Source organism: Pogona vitticeps, chromosome 1, assembly GCF_051106095.1.
Source record: "Pogona vitticeps strain Pit_001003342236 chromosome 1, PviZW2.1, whole genome shotgun sequence".
In the NCBI taxonomy this organism is placed as follows: Eukaryota; Metazoa; Chordata; class Lepidosauria; order Squamata; family Agamidae; genus Pogona; species Pogona vitticeps.
Genome location: NC_135783.1, coordinates 67,346,753 through 67,374,745, shown reverse-complemented (window position 1 = coordinate 67,374,745; position 27,993 = coordinate 67,346,753). Strand labels below are relative to the sequence as shown.

Below are 27,993 nucleotides of genomic sequence, written 5' to 3'. Positions count from 1 at the left end.
GCTAGACTGCATATTATGCATATAACACTAATGAAAAACAATAATGAAAAACAATAATTGCACATATATACAACTTAAAAGGTGCGTTTCTGCCACCATTTTCTATTTCTGTGATTTTAAAATGGGCAGTGGACTAATAAGATTGATTATGAACGTCGCACATGTTCTCTGTTTTAAAATAATTCATATTTAATATGAGTTTTAAAGAACATTGTACCAACGTGGGAGAATTATATATAATTTTATGACAAAATAAAATATGGGAATGGGAGGTGGAATCCCTCTTCCAATCACAAAAATAAAATATTAAATTAAAGGTCTTTGGGGCACCAAAAAGAAAAAGGACAATAAGCCAGATATGAGAAGTAGGGGTCGTCGTTAACTGAAACCCCTCATGGCATTTATGCTTTGCCTTCCACTGAAGTTCATCTAGAATTATTATCAGGTGGAAAACAATGAAAAAGTGTGGCGATAACTACACTGGGGTGTAAATTATACTCATTACTAGAATAAGAACAATTTTAGTCACATTAATGCCTAGCATTCAAATTACAAAACTGACCTTTCAGAGTAATTGGAGCTGTTTTAATATGTCTACTTGTGTACCCTCCCAGCCAGTATTACAATATTACATGGCAAATAAAGACAAAGAGTAATGATGGAAATAATTTTTAATTTAGGGATATTTGCTTTAATATCTAATGAAATAACTGGACAAGAGGAAAAATTAGTACAGCGTATGAATTATTTGCATCTAACTCTGATCCCATTGGGATCAGTTTGATATTTCATCTCCTGCATTCCAGTGTTTTGTGGTTTTTAGTTCCCTGTATACTGAAAAAATGTCTCTTAATAACCACATTAAACTTAGATTCTAAACTTAATAGTATGATAGCTCTTATTTAACCAGAGCATAAGTTATATTATTAAGAAGTGCTGCTGTCTTTAAAATTTTAAGCTTTATGAAGAATATACATATTAACTTTATTTCTTCTGTATTTTAATAGATATTTACATACACATAAATACTGTGGGATTTACAACAAAATAACATAGTGGTGATGTTCTTAGGGCTAGAACTCAGCTAAATACACCAAATCTGATTTATCACCAAATAACCAATTGAAATATCATTTCATTTATGCAGGTTATATAAATTTGAATATGACTAAAATTAAGATTTCAACAGAAGGAACTGTAATTCTTGTGCATCCTGCATGTATATTTCCTAGTTATGAAAAAGAATTGCTTTTCTTTCATCTCCGTAAAAGTTAAAAACATGCTTAGATTTGCACTGCAGAAGTCTGTACAAACAATAAACAGCCAGATTCATGCAAACAATCTTCAAGGGACATTTAAGGGGGAGGGGGAATTCTATTACCTATCCTTTAATTACTCCAAGAATGTATACTTCTTTCTGATGAGGTTTCATCATATTACACTAGGAAAGTCATCCCAAAAGCAACCAATAAAAGTGTGTGTTTGTTGTGTTTTCTTTGATGCATATCAATTTTTTAAAAGTTAAGAAAAAGGCAGTGCTGCAGAGTACATCAGAGCACTGTGAAATAATTAATACATCAGGCTGTCGAAATCATTAAGAGGTTACCCCTGGCTAATTAACTAATCCATTAACAGCTAGTGGCTTGTCCATTAACAAGTTGATTTTTTTCCTACAGGAAGGAATTTCAGATGGATTTCACACTCCAACTGTACTACTTCGGTAGCTCTTTACCAGTGTCAGCCTTCAGTCATCCAAAACACTTCAGGAGTTCTTCATCTCCCATTCTAGTGGTCATGAATTTAGTACTGCGATTAAAGGACCTCTTTTGTGACAATGTCAATGCATCTATGAAACTCAGAAAAAACATGTAAGGTATTTGGTATATTAAGAATAAATGTTATAAGCATACAGACTGAGAAATTTCATTTTAAACTTCATTATACGTATTGGAATGGAAAAACACTGGAACTACCTTTAACAAATGATATTAAATATCTTTAAGCATCAGATTTCATATGCTTTAAAAACTATCTTGTATAGGACATTTCTCAGCATGGCACAGGAAATTATTGATACTACAATAAAAAGATCCAACATCTGTTTCAATGGGATACCTTTAAAAGCACAAGTAAAATGAGTTGCAAAGCTGGTTCAAGCATCAGGCAATGTGAGACAGCAAAGAGGTGGAAACAGTTATACGTATAAGTTAGCTGCCACTATAAAAGCTGCCCCATAGCAACCACTCCTTATAAAAAGCAATTTTAGCAGATATTTCTAGTGAGCATTTTTCATCCCCTTATGACTCTGGCACAAAGACATTTTTAGACATCATAGTACCATTCTTCTCCATATTTAGAAAGTGGAGTAAGGTAATAGCTGGAGTACCACACTAAGACTAGAGGGAACTGGGTTCAAATCCATCAAGAAACTTATTGGATGATGTATTCACAACGGCTTTCACGGCCGGGATCTAATGGTTGTTGTGGGTTTTTCAGGCTCTTTGGCTGTGTTCTGAAGGTTGTTCTTCCTAACGTTTCGCCAGTCTCTGTGGCCGACATCTTCAGAGGACAGCACTCTGTGCTCTGGTGTAGTGGGCTTGGGAGTGGAGTATTTATATCTGTGAGATGGGCTTTTGTTTTTTCTGTAGATGGGTGATTAGTGTTTCTTGTTGTGGGTGTATTGTTGTGATAAGATGGAGAGATTATCTGTCACTGTGGTTGATGGGTGTCATTAGCTGTTCTTTTGTGTGTAGTGATCCCCGGTCCTTGTGGTTGGACAGAGTTCGTTGACTTTTTGCACGCTGTATTTTGTCCCAGCTCTCAAAAGTATACCCTCATGAATACCGTCACGAACACTCAAGAGTAAGGGTGGAGTAAAAATTAAGTGAACAGAGAAGTAATAATTCTCTATCATTTGGGAGAATGATGTTGTACATCACTTCTGAGTACTCTTTGTCAATAAACCCCTCAAAAGCCAGAATTGACTTTATGGCACATTATTATTTTTGGTTCCAAGTGTGGTGTAGTGGATAGAATCCTTACCAATGGTTGTGTTTTTGTTTTTAAACCTCAGAACAGCATTCAGGTTAACTAGAACTGCATCTTAAATACATATTACATACATATTAAATGTATTAAGCAGCCTTTACTTTGGGTCTATTCACCAGACTACATCAGACTAACACAGGCACTGGTTCTCCAAGGCTTCAGGAAGTCTTTCTCTTCCAGCTCTGCTTCCCAACATCCTTTAATTAGATTGAAACTAGGATCTTACAGGGAGCCTGCGCTCTGTCATTGTATAATGACCTCCACCAGTAATTTATCACTATTTGAATTTTCTATCTCCAACTGTTGATGCAACTGTTGGATTAATGTTCAGGAAACAAGGATTTTATTTTCTTGCCCTTACATCCCCTATCATTTGCAGATCCGCTGTTACTGAAAAGTATTGCAATATAAATCCCCATTTTCTTAACTAATGAGCCAAATCAAGCAATTTATTGACACAAAAGTAGCCCAAATGACTAATATCTTCCATTTCCTAGTATTTTAGCTTCATTTCAACCTTATTTGTCTTCATTTTATATTAAAAAATCTATCAGAACATATAATTTAAAAAAAGTAATTTTAGACGTAGTACAACGGCAATGAAAAAATGGTCCATGAAGCTACCTTATCCTTTAAGAACTGACTGTGGTGTTCAACCGCATTTACGGACTTTATCCTGTTTAATTCAACAAATATACTATGTATAGAAGCAACAATTAGAGCTGAAATTACAGTAGAGTTTGTGGTCAGATTCCCAACTCTCTTGTGTATACATGCATTAGTGAACATTCTTTTGTGGTGCTCCTGTCATCATAAAAATATTCAGTTGCCCTCCCAGGAAAAGAAGCTTTAATCCCATGCAATGTGCTATGGACTTCTAAGATGCAGGACAATAGTTCCACTTGAGCCTCAGTCTGGAACCCTCAGAATTACCAGTATTTTGCTGTGACTTTCCTATTATTGAGTCACCAAGCATCTCAACAGTGGGCCCTCCAGATATTGTTGGGATTAAAATGCTAATCATTTCTAACCATTAACTATGTTAGCTGGACCTGATGGGGGTTAGTGTCTAATAACACCTGGAGCACCATAGTTGCGTCCATTCCCTGCTTTAGACCATGCCTGCTTTAGTCATGTGATTTCATAGTTGGTATCGTCTTGCTCCGCTTTCTGCCTGTTGCTGAATCTAGAGGAGGTCATATCTTTTCTTAAGCCTGTTCTACCAATTCTCACATTATGCTATGTCCCGTCAGAGGTGGCAGAAGAACTTAAAGTAAGTTCTGTGTCATGGCTAGATCAATCGAAGGGAGAAAGGACTGATATATGTGTAAATAATTCCACAGGAGTATGGAGAAAAGAAACACCTTCCAAAGGAAATACCTCTGGCAATAAAACTACATTTATTGGCACTATTCTATCAGCAAGAAATACGTAGTAGTTCTAAGGGTCAAACCAGATTATACATTGACCTCATTGTTTTAGAAGAAGTGCTTTCTCAACCCGTGAAAGGCATTTGCTTGTCAAAGCACATGGTTTTCCTCACCTTTACATTTTGCATTTAGCATGCTTTGTTTTGAGACTGGCCACTGGAAAATGAACATCACCTTAAGTCTCAAGTCCGGTAGCTAGAAAATGTATTCCTGCAGAAGTCCTAGGAGGGGATATCTTTGTTACTGATAGGGAATATGCACCCCCTTTAACACGTACTGATCCTGGAATAATAAGAGTGGAGATTGCTGAATCAATCAATGAAAATAAGACCCAGGAACAGTGAATAAAAAACCCTAAATATAAGGAAGCTGAAAAGAGCAGGAGTGGGGGACCGGAGAGGTGTGTGACTGATACTCCAAGTAAAAAGAATAAGGTGGAATAAAGTAGGAAAAAATACTCAAGCGCCTGGCACATAGGAAAGTAAAAGTTAGCAGTGTGGTATAGGAGAAAGCTGGTTACAGCTTACATACAGGAGGATGATCTGACCTACAGCAGCACACGAGTTAAATAAACTCACCACCCGACAGCTTCCCTGTTCTTCATGATTTTAGGTACATGCTGTACAGGTAGCCTTCTTTTCCCAGGTACAAATCAGATATAGATCTCAAAACTTGATATTTAAACATACCTCTCAACTTCAAGGACTAAACAGCTATTACACATTTTTTCACTTTTACTCTTCAAACTATGTTACTTCTTCAAATAGAAACCTAAGATAGTGAGTCACTTGGCCAGTTATTTTAGGCTAATTTTAGACTGCATCTGTAAGACATCTCATCCATCACATAACATAAAGAACAGCAAGTATGAAGATTACTAGGTAAATATGTACGACAGATCTTCAGAGACTGCAAGTAGCATATCCCACACTGAAACCTTTCTTAAAGAGAAAGCAAGAAGATTTTCACAAAACCCAAGCACATGTTCCCTACAGTTGTTTAAGCACATTGGATTTGTGTTAGGAAATGAAAACTACTTTATAATGCAACTCTTCTGCTCTTGAAAGCATAGGCAGAGAAAGGATTGCTCGCTATGCTGGTGGTAATAGCTCTCTCCTCAAGCACAAGCTTCAACTTTTTAAGAAAGATTGGTATATTTTTAGATGTAAAAATTGCTAGATTTCCTTTCAGTTTCCAATAATAACAATAATAAGCCCAGCATGAAATACTGGCATATTTACATTTAAAGATACATTCACATCGAAAAGTGACCCCCTTTCAAAAAATAATGCTATTGTCATTCTGAAAACCTATTTCCAAAGTACTTGTCACATCCTCCCCCCCACCCAATCTCACTTATTCCTGGTCCTTTGTCATGTCTTCTGCCTCAATGAGATAGGTATCTGGCTGAGGAGTGAGAGGTCGGGAGTTCGATTCCCCACTGTGCCTCCTGCAAGCAGAGCCAGCCTGTGTGGCCTTGGGCAAGCTGCACAGTCCCAGAGCATCCCCAGAATAAGGGAATGGTAAACCACTTCTGAGTATTGTTTGACAAGAAAACACTTAAAAGGGTTACTATACGTCAAAATTGACTTGATGGCACATTTTTGTTATTTGTTCCCATTGTGGTGTAGTGGATAGAGTGATGGACTAGGATTTTGCTAGGTTTGCTATAAGTCAGTTCCAACTTGACAGGACATAACAACAACAATCATTATGTTCTGTGTATGTAAGGAAGTGGATAACAGCACATAATGAAGTAAATCTGATAGTCTTTAAGGTGCTACAACCATTTTGCTTTTTTGTTTGTCTGTTTACACATTTTGATCTATAATTTAATTTCTTTAGGACCAATAAACAAAAGACTTTCCACCAAATGGCATGCTGATCCTAGATGCCACGGTAAAGCAAAAGGCAGCCATTCAGATGTTGGACAGCAATTGCCCACATAGCTCAGTGAGAAATGGCGGGGGATGCAGTTCAACAACATTTAAAGAGGCAAACTAGTCTAAATGCTATACTATAGACAGATATAGCAGCAGACCAAGGAACTAGCTCCGGCTCTGTATATAGTAGGATGCCCATGTCTACTGCGAAACTGCAGATAGTAGCAAATCCTATACACAACATATGTACAAGGGAGCTAGACAAAGGCCCAACCTCTTGTACATTGTAAACAGGGCTGCAATAATCCATGGATAACTGAAACCTCAAATGCCAACTGAGCAGATTTAAGAGTCCTACTGTATATGGGCATTTTCTTAACACATAATGAGAAATACTACAGTCATTACCTCCTCAAAAACCTCCAGACAACAGATACATGCCTATTGATATAGCTACCTTTTCATTGGCTAAAATAGTATCAAAAAGTAAATGGTCTGTGAGGCATCCACAGATTTATATATCTTGCATAGCTCTGTATTACATACAATAATAACATATGATGCTATCCAACAAAGACAAAACTCTTGAACCTATCTGTTTATACCTATAAGTCACTGCTAAAGTTCTTTTTCCTCTGAGTTCATGAAATGTGCAGAAAATTGCATTGCTTACATTAAGGGTAATGTAAACGTGATAAAAAAAGTGATATGTGTTACCCAGGAAGGACTAATAATTATGAATTAGAACTTCTCTTGCAAACCTTATTTTATATAACCCATCAATTGTAATTTAACTGAAGAAGTTCATTCACTTTTAGACTATGATGGCAGAACCTAAAGGTTTTGTCAGCCTTTAGGAACAGTAACTTTGTCAATAATTGTAGACTCTGCTTCAACTCTCTTATTGTACTTAACAAACTGTCCCATGCTACATGTAGCTAAGTATTTTTTTTTAAGAAAGTGTTCAAAGCATATCTTTAATAGGTCACTGTGTCAAGTACAGTGGTGCCCCGCATGATGATGATAATCTGTTCCGGGAAAATCGCTGTTAAGTGAAATCATCATCATGCGAAAAACAATTCCCCAGTGGAATGCATTGAAACCCATTTAATGCGTTCCAATGGGGAAATTACTTCGTCGTCCAGCGAAGATCGCCCATAGGGGAAGCCATTTTCAGAGTGCCGGTCAGCTGTTAAAATGGCTGCCCTGCGAAGCATGGGTCCGGAAAACATAGGGTAGCCATTTTAGGAACCCAAAGAAGATCCACATCAAAACAACAGTTCAGACTGTTCAACAGCTTCCTGAAGTTCATTCCTAAAAGCCATATCTGGTTAATACTTTCAAGCATAGCCAGAAAAATCAACTTTTCTCTTTCCTCCTCACATCTTGTTATTTTTCCTAGCCATTTAGGATTCCTAACCCTTCATCTTAAAACATTAAAATTTCTCCAAATATTGGTTGAATCCAATTGAGCCATTTCACTAGCAGACATGTCTGTTCATAGGAGGAGAGTGATTCTCACCAATTCCCAATTCTTCTTCCAGCTCCCTGTGCCAACATTCATGATAATTTGATCTCTCTCTCTATTGTTTGGAACCAACTGAAGACAGGGTGAAATTGCAAAAAATTACTTTCCTTTTCCACTAGATCAAAAGTCACTCCACAAGCAGAACTATTAGATTTCACTGAATAATATAATGTACAGAGTGCTATATTATATGCCATAACAAACAATTCCATAGAAACTTAATAAAAAATTATAATCTCTATTATTTCAGATGGTGCAAGGCTACACACCAGTTCCTGATACTGTATTGCAGATAAATCCCTGATAATAGATTGCTGTACATATCCACCACATTATTCATAGCGAGCCCTTTAAAAAAAAATACACACACAATTATTTCACTCCTTCAAATCACTTTTTTTCTCCCATCTGTTACAAACTGAGTACGCAGGATCAAAATAGATCCACACACACACCCGCAAAGTGCAATAGCAACGTATGCACCTTAAAAAGGAAGTATCAAGTCTATGTTTAATGACAGAAAGACAACTTGTCAGGTTTTTATCAAAATGTTTGTAGCAGAAGTATACTTGTCTGCAAACCCTTGGGGTGAAATTTGCATCTAGCTTTTATTCCCAAAACAAATGATATGCTGCATGCAAATACCCTATTATTCCTATGTAGCAGGGTAGGAGGAAAAGGAGAGTGGCCTTGGCTGGCAGACGGGCAGTATAAACAAACAAACAAACAAACAAACATGAAGAACTCTAACAAAATGTGATTTTAAGAAACCAAAAACTAATCATTGACATGAATGTAAAAATAATGGGGTTCGTTTAATACTGTTAACTTTATGGAAGGCTGTTTTGTCTAGTCAAGACGTCTGTGCAAAGGAGAGGAAGATAATTGTTGTCAATGCTGCATTCATCTTTAGTGTGCCTCAGTACTGGCCCCACCATCCAAGGTGGTAATCCCCCCCCCCCATTTCTCTGGAGCAGATTTTGGTAGCATTGGAGGTTGCAGAGGAAAGAAGGACTCAGAAAAAATCCGTTTCTTTCCCACACAAGACTCCACTGGATTAGAGATCTATCTGGAAATGGAAGAACATAAACATATCCTCCCCCAATGTGAGGGAACTCCATTCCAGGGATTTGGATAAAGCACAATGTAACACAATGGCTGAAATCTTTTTGCTTAGTGTAGTGAGTTGCAATTAAAATATGTCTATTGAGTCAGTAGGGTTTGGTGAGTCAACTCCTCCACAAGTTCTGTTGATTCAGATAGGCCTACTCTAGCTGCAACTTATTATCCCTGAAAATTAAATCTTCAACTAATGTTCCTCATCTTGCTGTCAATCTAGACGATTTTGACTACATCCCCCATCATACCTAACCTGAATGAAAAAAAGGCCAGGCATGATAGAAAACATATCTGAAATTTCTGGAGGGAGCCATGTTTAAGGCGGCTCTTTCAAATGTATCTCGGCTATCCTAAGAGCACAAGAGGTAAAAAGGGTAACACAGGTGATGTTCATATAATTTATTTTAATCCTCAGGCACCCAATTTCTTAATACAAGCATGGTTAACCTTTTAACAGTACTTTAAAAGCCTGGCATGACATTAATGTTCAGTCCAATATCCACAAATGAGGAACAGGTGAATTTTCTGGGAGTTTAACTGGAAGGAGGTCACGGAAATTTTTATGGTATTTTGTAAGACTAGACTCTATTTACAAATCTTCAGTTAAACATCTTAATGTATTATCCTATTTAAAACATTTGTTTATCACCTTGTTTATCACCTCTGGCAAAACTTTAAAAATTGACTTAAAATAAATCAAAAGTATTAAAAACAGACCAAGAACACAAATTAACAGTGCTCTTTAACAGCAGGTTCAAACTTTCTTCAAAAGCTGTTTTTTGTTAAAAATCAGACCTAGAGACCAAAGGCCCTTTGGGAAAGTAGTTTTAAGTGCCTGTCAGAAGCTCAGCTGGTCTGGCCCTAGGATCTCTAACCTTGGAAGTCACAGTTGATGCGCAGATACAGAAAAAGCAGTCTTATGTATCCATAAGGTGGTGGTATATGCAAGAGGGCCTCTGCTGACAATCTCGAATTCTAGGCAAGTACCTATAAAAGAAGGGAGTATTTCAGGTATCTTGGTCCCACAATCTCCTCTTTCATTAACCGAATACTGGTGGAAGTATAATGCAAAATGGTCCAACAAACAGTCAAATCAAGTGGCTACACCAGCTCATCAGTGATAGGAATCATGTCATCACATGATGGCATTAGCTTACAGAGCTCTCTTCCTTTCTGTCTGCAAAACTACAACCTTGGTCTTTGCTGCCCTCAAACATGTATACACAATTCAACCAGCCTTAGTGGGAGTATGTTTACAAAAGACATTCTCTCTTTCCACAGCTCAGAAGTTATTTTCAGATTATATCTCTCAGAATCTGCCTAGCCAACACGGCCGGTGCCATCCAATACTCTTCCAGGTTCAGACCCTTTGATGGGTTTCTTACACAGAGAATATTCAGCCAGAAAAAGAAAAAAAACATTAGCCTTTTAGATAATCTCATTCTAATACACATTGTCTGGCCAAGTTACCCTCAATTATTAGAGAATGTTTACAGTCATTGAGTCTATTGGCTCTTCTAAATCTTGACCAAATTCAAAATCTTAAACAAATGAACCCCATGCCTACAAGACATCTAAAATGCTACTCAACCTTTAGTGTCAAGACTTAAAAACACTGCTTTACATCTTAATCTCTGATGTTCAAGCAGTCCGGTGTTTACGTGTATTTCTATACAGTATATTTCACAAAGGATGTTCACTGAAACATATTGGGGCAAATAAATGCTGCTCTGTACACTTTGGAGATTTCCTTTCCCTTTGTCTATGGATTTGTGCCTTCTCTCCTTCCGTGTTTTGTGTGTCTAAACTCTTACTTAACTGCAGAAACTGCAGGATCTTTGGACTAAGTCTTGTGTACAAATGGCTGCTCTGCTGCTCAAGATGCTGGCTAGAGAAAACCTCTGAGGAATTAATGGCTGGCAACTACAGGAGCGTTATCATGTTTATGGCCCATAGCACAATCAATGAAAATCAATTGGCCGATAATTGCATTCCATCAAATTAAATTGTGGAGGAGTAGGTCTCTCAAGGGACTGGAAATGAAATGTGGAGCTTTTCACCTTTAGGTCAGCCACTACAAACACAGCCCAAGTCAATAATGACTGAAAGTCATTAATGTTGTGTTAGTAAAAAAGACTAATGTTAAGCTTTGCTACAATACCGCTTCTTGTAGCACAAGCTCCAACTCTGTGAGCAGAGCAACAATTGTGCAATCTTCTTGTTCCCACCATATTGATGCTTTATCGGACTTGGGAGCATGATGTATTTTCAAAAGCTGTGGACTATATTTAACATTCTTCATGTCACACTTTTTGCTTTCCTGCTCTGAGTCAGGAAGAGGTGTTTTTAAAGAGTTCAGCACGTACAGTTGATAAAACGGCAGGGTTGCTGAGGTGAAGAGAAAGAAAGTGGCATCTGAAATGTCAAGGAAAACGTAAATCTCAAGATAGTGCTGCATGGAGAGTGAGTTGCAATTAAAAACAAGCTGTTTCCATTTCCTATGTATCTTTTGCACAGGTAATACCTTCCCAAGGCATATTCCCTTGGAGAGCTGGGACTCTGAAAGGATCATCTTACATATTACATGGGCGAGGGGTGGGGGATACATTTGCCAGAAAATGTGTAATCAAAAGAAAGCAAGAGTCACAGTTCCCTGACTGCACAACAAATATCTCCTGTATCTCTCTTATTAACCCTTTGATTTTAATAATGCACTTCTCCTTTGAATTACGTGAATCTGAACAGCATGGTTTTGGTTATACACTGAGTTTTTTTAATTGATAAATATTCCAAAAATAAATAAATATACAATAAACAAATATTCAATAAAAATTATTCAATAATTACTGTGCCCATAACCACCCAGAACCCCATGATTTCAACACTGAAGACATCAAAGTAGTCTATTTACTCCCAAACAAAACATCTCTAATTCAGCTTCTAGATATGGGGCTCAAAAAGACCTTTAAGGCTCGTTGCACATAGTACTGTATGGAAAAGATCGTCAATACTATGGAAAAGAACCACGACAGAGAGAACTATTCTTTTTCTTTCTTTCTTTCTTTCTTTCTTTCTTTCTTTCTTTCTTTCTTTCTTTCTTTCTGTTAATCAACTGATTGTGCTTTGCAGTTGTTTTTAGGGGGTGTAAGCATTATACATAGATTTTGAACTAAATGGGGTCCAGCAGCCCTAACTCGAGAGTTGTTGAAGGGGAAAGTGTACTTCATTTGTGAATTAACTTTAAAATGGTCAATAAATTCTCCATTCAAAACCTTTTTGAGATTTGCTTCCTTTTTTCATCACTCAATTGCTCAACTGTTATTTCAGCTCTTTCCTCTAAAATATAATTACAAGAAAGTACAGACACCATATCATTATTCTAGTCACTCATGCTAACATCCATTTTATCACACGTTACTGTACACAGAATTCATCTCATCATAGTTTGGTTATCATCACTCAATCCCTAATCTTGACTAATTTGCAAGGTGACTGATTTTACAAATAGACTAACGGATAAATATCTCATTGCTAATCGGTAGCCTGTTGCACCACAACCCAAATAGGGCCTTCTTGGCTGTTGTCCCCCAACTGTGGAACACCTTCCCTATAGAGATCCACCTGGCTCCAACACTTTTGGCTTTTCGGCGCCAGGCAAAGAAGACCTTTCTGTTTAACCAGTATTTTAATTAAATAGTATCCTTTGCTGGCCATTTGAGCAGCAGGATTTATTAATACTAATATTTTATTGATTATTTTTAATATAGTTGTTGCTTGTCAGCCTTGGGAGGCAGCCCATCTAGGAGTAGGAAAATTCTGACTTCAGACCCCCACTGAGGTGCCACCATCGTTGTCCATGCCGTGGGGGAGCAGGTTGGGTAGGTGGGACTTGTCAGCCTTGGGAGGCAGCCCATCTAGGAGAAGGAAAACTCCGATTTCAAACCTCCACTTGTGGCTATATCCACTGATGGAAAAGGCCTCAGAAGTCAACCTCAAGGCAAAATCTGGAGCCGGAGTCCCGGAGGCAGTTCATGTCATTTTGTCAGCTCCTGTGATGTCGCTGGAACCAGCTGTATTGGCTATTGCCTCTCCATTGGACTATTTCAGCAACATGGAGAGGGGGGATTTGCTGCTTGGGTAAAAGCCTATCCTCCATATTATTTTACCCAGGCTTTGTGCCCTGGAGAGGACATTCTAGCTTCACATACAGCATCGAAACACTAGACGCTGTTCCAAGTCCTCCATACAGAGCACGTTACCATAGTCTCTTGAGACTGAAGGATTCCTATGTATTATTATAATATTGCCCATTTTTAATGGTTTCAATGTTTTCAATTTTTTTATATTTTTGTACACCGCTCAGAGGCCATTGGTAATGGCATGGCTAAAAATATCTTGTAAATAAATAAATAATGACTCCGTTGGCACCTTACAGATTTAACTATAAGCTTTCAGGAACTGCAGCCAACATCACATACCTGCAGAAGTAGACTGTAGTCCATGAAAGCTTGCCCTACTTAAAATCTATTTGTCTTCCAGATGCCACACGACCCTGATTGCTTTTGCTGCAACAGGTGCATTTGTTTGTGCCCCTTCAAATGCATATATTGGTTGAATCAGAGCAGTCTACTGCGCTTGTGTAAACCTCAATGCAAACTCCTAGGATACAGAAGAAGTCTGGAATAAATTCAATATGTGTGTAGCAGAGCTATAGTTGCTTAAAAAGTGTTTCATATGCTTCTAGCCAACACACTGCTATTATGCAGGAAGGATTTGGCACCTTTAATTTCTGCTCTCAGTTAAAATCAGGAGAAACACAGTATGTTAACATTGAAAGAAGCAAATAATTAAAATTCATCCGTGGAGACACAGTTCTGTTGAGAAAGACGCAGGCTATGTTTTGGAGGACATTCCAATATATTTTCCTTCCCAGAGGAACAAAAAAACTTCATTAGTTCCTGAATTACAGAAAGTGTTACAGAAATAAATTATTTTAGTGTGCAGTAAATCACCTCAAAGAATTAGATGACTTAAAATTGGATTCCCTGCTTGTAGTTTAAAAAAGTATTGCAATTTTTTTCCCCCGCCACACCATATATTTGTTTTATTCCAATATCAACAATATGCACACTTCAGGTTTCTTTAGTTAGACTTGGCATGGGCCTGCCCCTCCCCTCCCCTCCCCTTTTTACCGCAAACAGCACGTTCCTCTTTGCGTAGGTTCTGCTCTTCATGTCTCTCTATGGCAAGTGTGGTGATGAGCACTGGGTTGTTCTCCCATTTCTGCCATTCTAGTAGCAGCTTATTACAAACATCATATTTAGAATTGGGTACAGAATTCATCCCAATAGGCTCATATCCTCAGTTTTTAAAATACATTTCTTGTCCTGAAGGCTGCATTAGCAACTACTAAGGATTTATTAGTCCAGCCTGGCATTTCTCTATGGAACTAACTTCTCCGACATGCTACATGATACAGGCTAAATGAGACTACGGAAGTGTAGCTAGTTTTCTGGCATGGAAGAACCCACTCTGTTGGTGACATCTGAATGCCCTCTAGTGACACAGAGTCACAACAAAAAGTGTGTCCAGACAGAGGAATCTGGAGCAGTCTGGTTCACACTTCAATGGTTCTTACTTTCAGAGCAATCTATCTTATCTTGTAGTTGTTCTCCTGTGGGAAGGGTTCAGGTAGATGTTTGGACAGTGGTGGTGCAGCAAGCTCATGGTGGCAGTACTGGTGGAGGGAAAAGCACTGGAGATATTAAAGGGAGGTAAACCCCTCTTTTCCAGCCTTTCTTCCTAGCTGGGGCTCCGGTGGGACTGCACTGCCTTGCAGAAGCAGCGCCCATGGCAGTAAGGAATCCAGCTGGTTTTCCAACCAGTTGCTTTTATTTTCTATTTATACATCTCCTCCCCCTCAAGCAACTGCTAAGCCAAATATAAAGAGAGGAGGAGGTGCTGTCATCTGTTGATGAATCTGGAGGGTGGGCACTGACATAGCCCCCTTCCCCACCTTTTCTCGTGGCTGTCATTCAGTGATGGTAACTTTCCTTTTTTTCTTAAATAAAGTGACATAGCAAAACAGAAATGCATCTACCTATCATGGTATACATAATACCACCAATGTATCTTGTTTATCTAGAACAGTGCTGCATCAATAGGGAAGTATTTTTTTAAAATAAAGCTGTACAGAAAATGAAAATAAAGAGGTGGTTCCCCTTATCCATTAAAATGTCATAACCCACCTAATATGTCACAGGTTGTCACATCAGATAATACTGTAGTGCCCACAATGCCATTTGGGATACTAACTAACCATTTGCTTCACAACAGGGTAAATAGGAGTTTTCCAAATGGTGTCAAAAAATAGAAGCCAGAATGCTATGCCAGAAAAGTGTGGAACAGCTCTGAAAAAGGACGAGATGGAGCACTTGAAGTCAAAACATGTATGGATGCTGTAATTTTATCTGAATCAAACCACACTGAAAGCAATCAAAACAGCAAGTTATATACCCCTCTGGGCAGGCCCACATATCCTCAGCTTTTGTCACAAGCGCAACAAATCCAGACACAAGTAAAATGAACTTTCTAAATAAAGCCAGAACAAAACAAGAAGTGGATTTTCAGAGTTCCTTTTGACATTGATAGAAACAAAAAACATATTGTGGGAAAAGGAAGGAGAAAGACCTTCCTTGATGACCATTGTATTTCAATATTTTCAAGAAAAAATAAGTACATACTCTTGCCATAGTAGAACAGCAAGGGAACTGCCTAACCCTCCAAAAAAGTAGCTAAAACCCCAGTTGTGTCGTCAGTCTGAGAATGTCTGTCTTATGTTGTAACACAGGAAAATGGACATAGGAAAAATATCTGAAATTGTTTTGAACACGATGGGGAGAAATAGATACTGTGTCTAGTAAGTGATGGAGAACTTGGTAGAAACAAGTTTAAAGAAAGACATGCACAAAATATTAATACAATGCAAAAAATTAAATCACAAATACAACCCGCTTTAATATACAGTAATGCATTTGGGTCTTGGGAGAATCTGTAACAAAAAGACCCTAACAGATAACGAACATTCTATGTGATGACCTCCTGTTTCTGTTTTATACTATTAATTTAAGGTCAATTTTAACTAAGGAATCTAGATAGTATTTTCACTGCCAAAACACAAAAGACAGTCCTACTGGAGCAATATGCAGACCACCAAGAACCAGCTGTAGGTATAACAGTTGGCAGAGCTTCATGGTTCATAATAAGAGTTCTGTATGTTGCAAAAATAATCACTTACAATGAAAAACCAGAAATATTTTAGATTAGCAGGTGATAGAATGTTACAGCAACATATATGAATTACAGTAAATATTTTGTAGAATTCACTGTATTAAAGCACTTGTATATGTCAGAAACATAATAAAAATCTATATCAGAAACATTGACTAAATTCATTCCTCACATTCCTTTTGTTCTACCTACTTTATGCATTTATTTACTAAAAGCCTTGTTCTTCAACACAACTGGTATCAACGTCATTTTTCCACAAACCACAAAACACTCTGTCATTATGTTTTTAAACATACTTGTTATTGGCATAAAACAGCTTGAGTTCAACTTGATTTATAATGTCAGTTTCACAGTGTGCTATTCTTGTACTGCAGCTCTTAAAAGCTATTTCCATTCTTATACAATGTGGAGAGCAAAAGAAGTTACACATAAAAAGTAATGTGCCACTATAATTTAGAAAGATTCTTCTCATTCACGTTCCTTCACCACCACCAAGAGATTTATAACATGAACAAATACAAGAACTGATTAATTCATCTGTGTCCAGGACATTTTGATCATAATCAATAACACAATCTTATCCTTTAAATGGGATTTCAATTAAAGCAATTTTTTCAAAGTGATTTTATTTCTGAATAATAAAATTGCCACCTCTCCAACCAACTGCATTAACTCATTTTATTCCAATAAAGGTGTTTTAAAGAATAACTACAATATGCAATCAAAAGGTTTTAAAACTCCATCAAGGATCAGAGAAACTTTTGATTCCATACTCATTTTTTTTATAATACCAACTTTCTTTATAATTCAGGCCCAAGAATAACAGATGAGCTTATCAATGAAGTCTTCTATGCACAACATCAATAAAACAGAATCAAAAGGAGGAGGATGGTTTGAAGGAAAGACCCCGAGAAGGGTAGAGCTGGAAAGGATGTGAAAGACCATTGAGTTCAACCCTCTGCTAAAGCATAATAGATAAGGTGCTGTGCTCCACATCTCTCTGCTCTTTGCTTGACACACAGAACCTAGCATGGATCACTCCCATTTATACAGCTAGCTGGATGCGGATCCTAATATCTGAAGGAATTGACATGATGACAGCCTATGAATCAATATTAATTTTACATCTCATGTTTCGGTTTTGTAACACTAACATAGCATTTTTCTTCTCCCTAGCGTGGTCTTTAAAAAAACACAATAGCTACTCTTTTACATTGGATGTGAAGTATTCTCACAAAATTTCTCACTCACTGAAACAGGGCAGTTGAACGTATTAAGACAGCCTATTGAGAAACGTGTGTCCACATATGCTTGTACAGTATGTGCAATAATGGGTTCTCCGCCCTTACAACAGTTCTCAAGATGCTGGAGCCGAAGCGCTTGTGGGGTTTGTCAGTTCTCCTGCAAAAATCTCAGCTCCAAACTACTATGGTTTTTTTTCTTTCTTTCAGAAGTGAAGCACGTGTATATACTCATGCAGCCTTTGGCAAAGGCAAGATCTATGAAAGTCAGGTAAACAGCCAATCTAATATTTCTACTAGATGCTTTTGCTCATGTTTAGGTTCCATATGTGAGCAAGAACCCTGACTTTCCTGGGATTTTCCTGCCACATAAAGTCTAAATGCAAACAGGAATGTCTCCTCTGCAAACCTGCTTCTTTCTACATGTAATGAAGATGGAAGGGGCTAGCTGCTCCCGTCTAAGATTGTTGAGCACATCTGGGCAGGAAGTGACTGAATGCCCCTAGAATCATGGGAGGGGGAGAGAGAAAGAGAAAGAAAGAACCCAATTATTGTGCATATGTGGAGGCACACAGACATTTCTATTACATTAGTTAGTTAGGCATCCTTCAGTCTCGAAAGACTATGGTATCGTGCTCTGTATGGAGGACTTGGAGCAGCGTCTAGTGTGGCTGAGGAGGCCGATTCGAGAATGACAGTCTCTTCCACACTGATGACAAATCCAATTTGTCCCCTGTCCAGCTCCCTGGTTTTGCTGCTTTTGTGACTTCCTCTTTGCCTCAGCCTGCTGGGCAAGGGTCTCTTCAAATTGGGAGAGGCCGTGATGCAATGCCTGCCTCCAGGCTGAACGCTCAGATGTCAGGGTTTCCCATCTGTTGAGGTCCATTCCTAAGGCCTTCAGATCTCGCTTGCAGATATCCTTGTATCGCAGCTGTGGTCTCCCTCTGGGGCGGTTTCCCTGCACTAATTCTCCATACAGGAGATCCTTTGGAATCCGACCATCAGCCATTCTCACGACGTGCCCAAGCCAACGTAGACGTCGCTGTTTCAGTAATGTGTTCATGCTGAAAATTCCAGCTCGTTCTAGGACTACTCTGTTTGGAACTTTGTCCTGCCAGGTGATACCAAAAATCCGTCGGAGACAACGCATATGGAAGGTGTTTAGCTTCCTCTCCTGCCGTGCACAAATGGTCCAGGACTCACTACAGTACAGGAGTGTGCTTAGGACACAGGCTCTATAGACCTGGATCTTCGTATGTGTAGTCAGCTTCTTATTGAGCCATACTCTCTTTGTGAGTCTAGAGAACATGGTAGCTGCTTTGCCAATGCGTTTGTCCAGCTCAACATCCAGAGACAGGGTGTCAGAGATGGTTGAGCCAAGGTACACAAAGTCATGAACAACCTCCAATTCTTGTGTGGAGATGGTAATAGAAGGAGGTGAGTCCACACCCTGGCCCATGACTTGTGTTTTCTTCAGGCTGATTGTTAGTCCAAAGTCTTGGCAGGCCTTGCTGAATCGATTTATGAGTTGTTGGAGGTCTTCAGCAGAGTGGGCAACAATGGCTGCATCATCTGCGAAGAGGAAGTCCCGCATGCATTTCAGTTGGACTTTGGTCTTTGCTCTCAATCTAGAGAGATTAAAGAGCTTTCCGTCTGATCTAGTCCGGAGATAGACACCCTCGGTTGCAGTTCCAAAGGCATGCTTCAGCATGACAGCAAAAAAGATCCCAAAAAGTGTTGGTGCAAGGACACAGCCCTGTTTCACTCCGCTTCGGATGTCAAAGGGGTCTGATGCTGAGCCGTCAAAAACTACAGTGCCTTTCATTCCCTCATGGAAGGATCTGATGATGTTAAGGAGACGGGGTGGACATCCAATCTTGGGAAGTATTTTAAAAAGGCCATCCCTGCTAACCAAGTCAAATGCTTTTGTAAGGTCTATGAAGGCCACTAAGAGTGGCTGTTGTTGTTCCCTGCATTTCTCCTGCAGCTGTCGGAGGGAGAATACCATGTCAGTGGTGGATCTATTAGCTCGGAATCCACACTGTGATTCTGGATAGACTCTGTCTGCAAGAACCTGGAGCCTCTTCAGCACAACACGGGCAAGCAGCTTCCCTACAACGCTAAGAAGAGAGATGCCACGGTAGTTATTGCAGTCACCCCTGTCGCCTTTGTTCTTGTACAATGTGACGATGTTTGCGTCCTTCATGTCCTGTGGGACTCCACCTTCCCTCCAGCAGAGACAAAAGACTTCATACAGTTCAGTGGTGATGATCTCCTTACAGCACTTCAGCACTTCAGCAGGGATGTTATCCTTTCCAGGTGCCTTGCCGGAGGCAAGGGAATCCAAGGCCGCTTTTATTTCTGCTAAGGTTGGTTCACTGTCCAGCTCTTCCAGGACAGGCAGGCACTCAATGTTATTTAATGCTTCTTCGGTTACTACATTCTCTCTAGAATATAGCTCGGAGTAGTGCTGTACCCAGCGTTCCATCTGCTGTGCTCGGTCCTGGATGGGCACACCTGTAGCAGACTTCAAGGGAGCAGATTTCCTCTGCATTGGACCTAAGGCCTGCTTGATACCATCATACATTCCTTTGATGTTACCTGTGTCCGCTGCTATCTGTATCTGGGAGCAGAGCTGGAGCCAATAATCATTGGAGCATCTCCTGGCAGCCTGTTGGACTTGGCTACGAGCAGCTCGAAGAGCTTGCAAGTTGTACTCGCTAGGACAGATTTTGTATGCTGCTAGAGCTCTTCTCTTATCCTCGATGGCTGGCATTAGCTTCTCTGAATGGGCTTCGAACCAGTCAGCCATCTTTTGGGTCTTCGTGCCAAAGGTGGACAAGGCGGTGTTATAGACAACGTTCTTGAAGTGTTCCCATCGTTTAGGTGCATTTACATTAGCCGGGCCTGGGAGGGCTTCCTCGAGTGCTTGGGCGAATTCCTTCACTTTTCTTTGATCACGAGTCTTGCTGATGTCAATACGTGGTCTTCCTTCCTTTTTCGTGTGATATACTCTCTTTGTTCGTAGTTTTACTCTACTACACACCAGGGAGTGATCAGTATCACAATCAGCACTCTGGTAACTGCGTGTGATCGTAATACTAGGGAGGCTAGAACGTCTAGTGAGGATCAGATCAAGCTGATGCCAATGCTTGGATCTTGGATGTCTCCAGGAAACTCTGTGTTGCAGCTTCGTATTAAAGAATGTGTTGCTGACACAGAGACCATAATAACAGCAAAACTCCAGCAAGCGTTGGCCATTTTCATTCATCTTTCCAATGCCAAAACGGCCTAGACAAGTGGGCCAAGAATTATGATCAGCACCAACTCTAGCGTTAAAGTCTCCAAGAATGAACAGTGCCTCTCTTTCAGGGACTTTTTGGATAGTAGCTGCCAGATCGTCATAGAATTTGTCTTTCACTTCTGGAGTGGATGACAGTGTTGGTGCATATGCACTAATGAGGGTTACTGGTCCTGCTGATGAGTGGAGCTGCAGAGGCAGGATTCTTTCACTCCCCACAGTAGGTGGAACAATGCATCTCAGGAGAGTATTTCTGACTGCAAAGCCAACACCATATTCCCTGGTCTCATTCGATGGTTTTCCCTGCCAGAAAAATGAGAAGTTTTTTTCTTTGACAGATCCCGAGTCTGGCAATCTTGTCTCTTGCAGGGCAACAATGTCCATCTGTAGTCTACTTAATTCCATGTCAATGACAGCTGTCTTGCGCATATCGTCTATTTCTTGGAGGTCGTCAGGAAAGCCATAGTCAGGAAAGCCAGGGGTCATTGTCCGTACATTCCAGGTGCCCAGCTTAAGGGCAGAAGTTTTCTTGTGATTGTTGCATGGTGCACGGTTATCGATCTGCTTGTCGGGTGTGACCCTAAACCCCACGCACCCCGTGAAGTTAACAGACCGTGGCGAGGTAGCACCTTACTGGCTGGGGGCTGCCCAGCTTAAGGCGGGCGGTATCTACCTAGTGAGGTGCAATGACCTCTCCCACCGTCAGAAGTAGCCCCTGGCGTCCTGCTCTACGCCAATTGAGCAGAGACTTATAACCGGTAACTGCTACTTCCCGTGTTGTTTCGACGCTGTATGCGAAGCTGGAGTGTCCTCTCCAGAGCACGAAGCCTGGGTAAAATAATATGGAGGACAGGCTGTTACCCAAGCAGCAAATCCCCCCCTCTCCACGTCGCTGAAGTAGTCCAGTGGAAAGGCAAGAGCCAGTACAACTGGTTCCAGTGACGTCGCAGGAGTTGGCAGAATGACACAAACTGCCTCCGGGACTCCAGCTCCGGATTTTGCCTCGAGGTTCTCTCCTGAAGCCCTTTCCATAAGTGGATATAGCCACAAGGCAGTGGAGGTTTAAATTCGGAGTTTTCCTTCTCCTAGATGGGCTGCCTTCCAGGGCTGACGAGCCCCACCTACCCGGCCTCCTCTCTAATAGTGCGGAAGTATGCAATGTTAGTTGGGTTTCCTATTTATCAAACTGGGGTAAAAATAGGATTTGAAAATTTCATACACCATTAGACATGCTCTCCTGCTCATCCTCCTTCAAAGCTGAAACTCTACCTTCCCACAGGTCATGCATATCTACCATGTTAAGATCAGAGACAGGATCGTAGATAGAATTAGAGTATTTGAAGAATTTCGCGCGCCGTTAGGCGCGCGGTCCTGGGAGATCCCATTTTAAACCATGCATTGGGGGGGGGGAGAGAAAAGGAAAACATCTACCTGGCTTTGTTTTCTAGGCAAAACTTCCTGGTAAAATGGGTAGAAGCCCCTGGGGAATCCCATTTTAAAACACTGTCCTTCAAGAAAGTAAGTTGCTGCGCTATAATCTGCTGAACACCCACCAAGGATCTGGCACCGCACAAAGTAAATAAACAAAATAAAGTCAACAATGTTCCCAAAGGATTGCTGATCTATATTTGATGATAGGTTACATGCAAAGGATGCAAAGGATTTCCATGGAAATTCCCCTGATAACTGAATTTGCCTGGTTTGTGTGAGCACCTTCATTGCTTATTACTTTGACTTAGGCACTGGTATCCTTACTCAAATAGTACAACATGGACTTCCCAGAAAAATAAGGAGTGAGAGAGGGCTGTTGTACTCACGAATTGCTTGAAATGGTTGATGGCTTCCCACAATCACCTGGCTGGTTACTGTGGGAAACATGTTTCTGGATTCAACAGACCGTGAGTCTGATCCAACTGGTGTCTCCTTATGTTCTTAATTTTAGGGGTACAATTTCTTTTCTTGCACACATAAGAAAATCATGTGTCAAGTGGCTGATGCAGTGTATGACCAAATATAGATAATCTGAGTGGGACCAAAATTAAGACACCACTCCTAAAAGTAAATTTAACCCCTACATTCAGGACTCAATAGGATTATGCATGTTCTACAGTATAATATAGAATAAAAGCAGCAATGTTAAAGCTTTGCTTTATTCTAGGTCTGTGAACCCATGTACTCTTGTGCATTTTCAATTAATTGCTGGATAGCTCAGTGGTTGCATCTGGCTGCAGAGCCAGAGATTAGGATTCTGATTCCCCAGTGTGCCTCCTTGATAGGGTTGGACTCGATGACTTACAGGGTTCCTTCCACCTCTGAAGTTCTGTGGTTGTTACCCACTGAAAATGTAACTTGGCATTCTGATTTGGGCTGTCACATGTATATGTTAATTCTCATATACATGTGTGTAGCCAACAAATAAAGAAATACAGGGATCTTTCTAGAGAGGCATATTGCGAACACTATAGATGAAGGGTGTTAAAATTAGCTAGTGGATACATATTGTTGAAAAATCTTGAATTTTAATCATTATCTCTTTACCAAAAATTTAAAGAAATTCATTATTAATATATCAACCCCTTTGCCCTTGAAACAAACTGTATGTTTAAAATGACAGTGAGGTAGGAGAGTACAGACTGACAGAAAGGAGCATGGTAAGGAAATGGTGAAGTGGGGATAGAAGGCAACACACAGCAGGGTTTCCTCCCAGTTGGCACAAGTGAGTCACTGAAGCAGGAGAAGGAGATGAAAAGAAAATGGATACAATTTAGTCTACTTTGGAACAAGGATGAGAAGCATAACACAATAGAATTGTAGCTGAGAGCAGGGATGTCCAAAAATTTATCATTCTCAGCACTTTTCCAAGCCCCGCCACACTGAGACTTCCCACTAAAGCTTCTCACAGAACCAATAAGATTTCTCAGTTTTCTATGAAAGCTAGATCCTGTACTTATTTTTCCTATTTTCCACTTTTTTGTTGCATAGCAAACTGCCAAAATCATCCCAATTCAATTACCTTTCCAGAGAATCTTGTACAGGAAATTTGTCACTCTGTGCAGCAATTGTCATACAGTAACTCCGCACAGATCAGTGCTTCTTCCAGGGGAAAAATTGTTATAAAAAATCTGGTGAGATTTCTCAAAACAAAACAAAACAAAAGCCCTCCTGCAGAGAAATATCACTATGTGGACATAAGAAGGATTTCCCCCCTCAGTTTCTTACTGGGCCCATAAGATTAATATCCCTATTTCCCTATAGGAAACCCACAAACATCAGAGTTAGTGACTGGTACTTGGAAACTCTATACTCTGACCTACAGGTATAGGGGTACAAGCATTAATATGTTGCATCATGTTTTCTGGAAAAAAGCCATAAATTCAGTCACAGGAAGACCAAATGGCTGAGTAAAGTCTTATTAGGGATTGTGGAGCTGAACACAATTTGGTTGAAAAAATAGAATTCTGAACAGAAAGTCAGAAACTGCATATCAATTTGGATTTCTGCTCAAAAGCAAGTTTACTTCTTTGAATTCTATGTGAAAGTGTTTAGGGCAGCGATGGTGAACCTATGGCATGCATGCCACAGCTGACACGCGGAGCCCTGTCTGCCGGCACGCGAGCCATAGGTAGCCGGATCGCTATTCCCCCCCCTCCTCCCTGCAGCCAAAACTGAGTAGGCTGCTGCAACCGCAGTGCTGGTGCCCGAAAAGGTCAGGATCTGGAGCAGCTGGTGCTGGCGGTGGATCCAGAGTGGGGTCTCGAGGCACCTCCGTGCCCGGGATTCCCCCTTCTGCTGCAACTTCCGGTTCTGCCACTGCCACTTCTGGTTCCACCGCCGCCGTGGCACACCGCCCACTGCCCCTCCCCAGTTTGGGCACGTGAGCCCAAAAAGGTTCGCCACCACTGGTTTAGGGTAACGTCCTCAGCCCCTGACTTATGCACAAAAAACCTCAGTGGGTATATGTATGTCTATTATTCAACTATAGTACAGGATCATTGAGATGCATGGTTGTTTACTAACTGCAAGAGAATAAGAGATTCAGGTATGAAGCCTCAGAAAAACATACCAAGCTGAGGTCCTCATCTTATGACAAAGTATTTGGCATATAAATTGCATCAACCACCATGCTGGAAGGACAATATGCTGGGTGTCAGGTTCTTTCTGGCAACACAAGGCAGTGAAGGAGAAGGCATGCCTGGTCCCATGGACAGAAGTTAGCCACCAAGGTCAAAGAGGAAGTGTGCACTGAAAGATTATAATGAATCAGCAGAAATCCAAGAGGATCACATTTGGTCCTAAAGCTGCATGCTCAGTTGCATGGCACAAAGGAATGAACTCAAGAGCATGAAGAATGAGAGTTTGAGCAACTATGGTCTTGCAGATGTTACTGGTCTCCCATTAGCCCTAGCTAATGTAGCAGTAGTGAGGCATTGCTATAGTGTTACAGTCCAACAGGATCTTAGAAGACACACTTTCCCCGCCTTTAGTTTAAACCAGGGGTCTCAATTTACCTGGGGGCCGCTGGAGGCAGAATCTGTGTGAGGCTGGGCCGCATCAGATTTTCTGCCAAGCGGAGCAAGAGCCTGAGGAAGCCACCCAGGAGTTTCCTTAGCCAGCAGACAGGTGGGCTGGCCGGCAGGCTGCAGTTCTGGATTGAGGGTGCAAGAGGCGCTGTCTTGGGAGAGAGCCGGCGAGTGAGGCAAGGCTTTTTAAAAAACTCTTGATAGCAGAGGGCGTGTGTGTGCTTCGGGGGGGCAGGCAAGGCAGGGGCCGCAAACCATCATCTGGCGGGCCGCAAATGGCCCCCGGGCCGCATGTTTGAGACCCCTGGTTTAAACCAATACCACTGTTCCAGTGTACATTTTACATACAATTCTTAAACAGTTAACACCATTTAGCATTGAGCAGTCTTACATCTGTAGCAAAAAGATTCACTTTGTAGGTCCATTTCCTCTTCGGAAGAGAATCAGATGACCGTAGATTTGTCAAAGGGGGTTGTACCATAAGCACAATCTAACACAGTGGTTCTTAACCTTTTTGAAAGAAACGCCCCCTTGAACCATTGAGGAAGTTATCATCGCCCCCCTCGCCATGGTGATGATTTCTTTCTTTCTTTCTTTCTTTCTTTCTTTCTTATTTATTTATTTATTTATTTATTTATTTATTTATTTATTCATTTATTTATTCATTTATTTATTCATTCATTCATTCATTCATTCATTTATTTATGACACTTAAATCCAATGACCCCTGGAAAAAAAATTCAATTCCAAGAAAATGAAATGCCCCCAAAAAGTAACATTTAATGATTTAGTTGCAAGCGAATTTTAAGATGCAAAAAGAAATATAAAAAGGGCATAAAAACAAACCGCAATGCAGGAACTAAAAATTTCAAGATGAAAACTCTGAAACTAAATTAAGATTGGAGGAAAATATATATTCATGCACACTGTAAAAAGGCTGCAGCCATCTTCACAGGTTTGGCTTGCTCCAGCGCCCCCCTACCGCCCCCTTCTGCTCCAGTGCCCCCACGCCGCCCCTTTTCGTTCTACTGCCCCCCTGAAAAATGAAATCGCCCCCTGGGGAGCATTATCGCCCACGTTAAGAACCACTGATCTAACATCTTGCACTTAATTGTTTAGGATGTTAATACACAGGAAAGTACACAATAGTATGGGATACTAACAGAATATTCAGTTTCATTTATCCTTTACTCCCTGCAAAAGAAGTTATAGGTCATGGTAGAGTGCAGGAATAATTACATCATGAGTAAGCACATAAGACCATTTAAGTCTTCTATCTGCTTGTGCTACTGATTTCCATTACATTCCAGTCTATATCATACTTTCCTTTTCTGATATGTCATTTATAATTCTAGATTAACTATTTTCAGTTTTGCCATCATTAGCTTTTGTATCTCATGAAAGAACATGAAGGACAGTTCTGATTAGTATGCACTACACTCACCTTGTATTCTTATGAATACATACAGAATACAATGACTGAAATCCTGTTGTGCAGTTACATAAACAGCATAACTTTTAATAATAATAATAATAATTTATTGTCATTGTAAGTATATACACATACAACGAAATTCACAATTTAGCCGTAAATTGCCATAAGTGCGGAAAGGCATTATTTGTTGCACACCAAGTAGCATGCCATATGGTGTGCATGACATACTACACAACAGATAATACTTAACTTTACAGCAATTTGCCTCCAAATGTTATGCTCTTTGTGTACGGATTTCACACAGTGTATAATATCCAGCTGTTTTGTTAAATTCACACAGGTACATCTGTCAGAGTAGCGGGAACTGCCTGTGGCTCTGTGAAGTTACATTTAATGGGAAGTTAATAAACCAAGGTTTAACAAAAGTTACTCGCACGTCCAAAGGGAAAAAAATAATCAGTCCACCATCTTAGAATCATAAAGCTGGAAGGGGCCTATAAGGCCACTGAGTCCAAAGTCAGTGCAGGAAGAGGAGAGTGTTTGCCTTCATGCGCTCTGAGGCTTGAAGGTCAAGCAAAAGGGGCACGAGGGTGGACGCCACACTATCAATGATTGCTTATTTTTTAAGGCAAACTTTATAGTGCACATTTGAATCTGAATTTTCATCTCCAAATTCAGTCTCTTACCTACTGTATCACACTAATACAGAAGAGAGCAACAGTAGAATGTGTTTAAACTCCAACAGCTTATTTGCATATACATCAAGGTAGGCATGTTTTATTTGTCTCCTATTTTAGCTTACACACTCAAGTGGTAAATTCCAGAGATTATCAATATCCCTTCTTCCTTGTTATAGTTCTCATTTTGCACTGTTATGACTCTTAACACTGTCCTCAGCACTTGAACATAAACGGCCAATTGCTGGGCTGATTGCTGCTGGAGTTAAGACTTGCACGAGAGCCTGTAAACACCAACACAATTGCCTGGGGTTTGTTTTTAGTTTGTAAAACAAAACTAGAATTGTAAAGCCATAATATGAGAGGTTGGTATTGGCATGGCACTTTCAAGCTGTCACCTTTCTCTGCTGTTTCTGATACATGCTTTATCAAATCCTCTGGAGATGTTCAGCTACGTACTGATCCATTCCCATGTCACCTCTCCTCTCTTTAGTGTTAAAAAGATGATGGCATGTGCATGG

At 40.1% G+C, this 27,993-nt stretch overlaps 1 protein-coding gene and 1 long non-coding RNA gene across 5 annotated transcripts in view; both read right to left on the bottom strand.

The window, feature by feature from the left end:
- Nucleotides 1-27,993, bottom strand: part of PRKN (parkin RBR E3 ubiquitin protein ligase) — a 982,733-nt gene that overhangs the window by 918,994 nt on the left and 35,746 nt on the right. The window lies entirely within an intron of this gene.
- On the bottom strand, nucleotides 22,672-27,324 carry LOC144585913 (uncharacterized). The gene is made up of 2 exons (XR_013540537.1): nucleotides 26,940-27,324; nucleotides 22,672-26,875 (listed from the first exon to the last, which is right to left on the bottom strand). It is a non-coding gene; the product is annotated as an uncharacterized LOC144585913 (long non-coding RNA).